Here is a 3144-nt window from a genome sequence, read left to right as displayed (position 1 = left end):
AGATCTGCAAGAATTCAATTAAGAACTGAAAAGGATCTTCAGATGGAAGTCCATGAAACTTGCAGTTCTGTTGCATCAGAGAAACTAATTGAGGTTTAAGCTCAAAGTTGTTTGCTCCAATGGCAGGGATTGAGATGCTTCTTCCATGTAAATTGGAATTTGGTGCAGTAAAGTCACCAAGCATCTTCCTTGCATTGTTATTATTTTCGGCCATGTCTCCTTCTTTTTTGAAAATTTCTGTCAGATTTTCTCCAGAGAGTTGTGCTTTAGCTTCCTCTTCAGAGTCCTTTCAGGTTCAGGATCAGCCTCAACAAGAATATTCTTATCCTTGTTCCTGCTCATATGACAAAGAAGGAAATAACAAAGAAAATATGGAATCCTCTATGTCAGAGTATAGAGATTCCTTATGCAAGTATAAGAAGAGAAGAATGTAAGAAGGAGAAGAGGAAAAATTCGAACACAGAGAGGGGGATGAGGTTCGAACTTTTGGGTGGAGGAGAAGTGTTAGTAGATGAATAAATAAATAGAAGGAGGTGAGGAAGAGAAGAATTCAAAAATTTAAATAAAATAAAATAAAAATAATAAAAATATAAAGTTAAAATTCTCAAATTAAAATTGAAATCAAATTAAATTGAAATCAAAACAATTAGTTAATTAAAAAGGAAATTTGAGAAAGAGGGAAGGGATTTTCGAAAATTAGAGAGGGAGTTAGTTAGGTAGTTTTGAAAAAGATAAGAATCAAATAAAAAGTAAAGTGGTTAATTGAAAAAGATTTGAAAATCAAATTTGAAAAGATAAAAAGTTAGAAAAGATTTTGAAATTAAATTTTGAAAAAGATGTGATTGAAATTTAATTTGAAAAAGATTTGAAAAAGAATTTTAAAAAGATTTGATTTTGAAAATTAAAGTTGATTACTTGACTAACAAGAAACAAAAAGATTTGATTTTAAAATTTAAAGATTGAACCTTTCTTATTAGGCAAGTAACAAACTTAATATTTTTGAATCAATCACATTAATTGTTAGTAGTAATTTCGAAAATTATAAAATAAAATAAGAAAAAGATTTTGAAAATTAATTTGAATATTTTCGAAAACATTAAAAGAAAAATGAAAAAGATTTGATTTTTGAAAAAGATTTGAAAAAGATAGAATTTTTAAATTTAAAATTTGATTTGACTCATAAGAAACAACTAAAATTTAAAAACTTTTGAAAAAGTCAACTCAAATTTTCAAATTTGATGAGAAGAAAAAGGGAAAGATATTTTTTTTTATTTTTGAATTTTTAATGATGAAAGAGAAAAACATCAAAAAGACTCAAAACATGAAAATTATGAATCAAAACAACAAAAATATGCAAGAACACTTTGAATGCAAAGATGAACACCAAGAGCACTTTGAATGTCAAGATGAACACCGAGAACTTATTTTTGAAAAATTTTCAAGAAAAGAAAACATGCAAGACACCAAACTTAAAAAGTTTTATTCTTTAGACATTAATGTTTCAAGAATGCATATGAAAAACAAGAAAAGACACAAAACAAGAAAATATGAAGATCAAACAATAAGACTGGCCAAGAACGACTTGAAGATCATGAAGAATGCAATGCATGAAATTTTCGAAAATAAATTTTTTTAGAAAATTAAAAAGATGCAATTGACACCAAACTTAAAAGTTGACTCTAGACACAAGCAAGAAACACAAAAAATATTTTTGATTTTATGATTTTGTAAAATTTTTTTGTATTTTTTGAAAATTAATTGGGAAAAACGAAAAAAGAAAATTTTTTTTTGAAATTTTCGAAAATAAGAATAATAAAAATAAAAAGGTTAAAATTAAAATAAAAATATCTAATCTGAGCAACAGGATGAACCGTCAGTTGTCCAAACTCGAACAATCCCCGGCAACGACGCCAAAAACTTGGTGCACGAAATCGTGATCGTTCATTCCTTGGTAACAGCGCTAAAAACTTAATACGCACGTTCATAATTTTAGTTCTTTTTCACAATTTTGATACAACTAACCAGTAAGTGCACTGGATCGTCCAAGTAATAAACCTTACGTGAGTAAAGGTCGATCCCACGGAGATTGTCGGCTTGAAGCAAGCTATGGTCACCTTGTAAATCTCAGTTCCTTTTTTTCTTTTCTGCAAGCTTTTGTATTCACTGCTTTTTCTTGCTTCAAGAATCATTTTTATGATTTTTCAGATTATCAAATAACATTTCTCATTTTCATCATTCTTTCAAGAGCCAACATATTTAACATTCATAAACAACAACTTCAAAAGACATATGCATTGTTCAAGCATTCATTCAAAAAACAAAAAGTGTTGCCACCACATCAAAATAATTAAACTAGTTTCAAGGATGAATTCGAAANGTAAAAAGTCCTATTTATGCTAAACTAGTTACTAGGGTTTACAGAAATGAGTAAATGATGCAGAAATCTACTTCCGGGGCCACTTGGTGTGTGCTCGAGCTGAGCATTAAGCTTTACACGCGTAGAGGCTTCTCTTGGAGTTGAATGCCAGTTTGTAACCTGTTTCTGGCATTTAACTCCACTTTGCAACCTGTTTCTGGCGTTTAACTCCAAAATGCAGCATAGAACTGGCGTTCAACGCCAGTTTGCATCATCTAAACTCGGGAAAAGTATAAACTATTATATATTTCTGGAAAGCCCTGGATGTCTAGTTTCCAACGCAATTGAGAACGCGCCATTTGGAGTTCTGTAGCTCCAGAAAATACACTTTGAGTGCAGGAAGGTCAGAATCCAACAGCATCTGCAGTCCTTCTTCAACCTCTGAATCTGATTTTTGCTCAGGTCCCTCAATTTTAGCCAGAAAATACCTGAAATCACAGAAAAACACACAAACTCATAGTAAAGTCCAGAAATGTGAATTTTAATTAAAAACTAATAAAAATATACTAAAAACTAACTAAATCATACTAAAAACTATGTAAAAACAATGCCAAAAAGCGTATAAATTATCCGCTCATCCCAACACCAAACTTAAATTGTTGCTTGTCCCCAAGTAACTGCTTGCTCCTCACTCATAGCTCTTTGATCTTCTCTAATTTCAAGGAGGATGATGGAGTGCTCTTGGTGCTCCACCCTTAGTTGTCCCATGTTGGAACTTAATTCTCCTA

This window comes from Arachis ipaensis, chromosome B04, assembly GCF_000816755.2.
Source record: "Arachis ipaensis cultivar K30076 chromosome B04, Araip1.1, whole genome shotgun sequence".
NCBI classification, from domain to species: Eukaryota; Viridiplantae; Streptophyta; class Magnoliopsida; order Fabales; family Fabaceae; genus Arachis; species Arachis ipaensis.
This window is presented reverse-complemented; position numbering follows the sequence as displayed.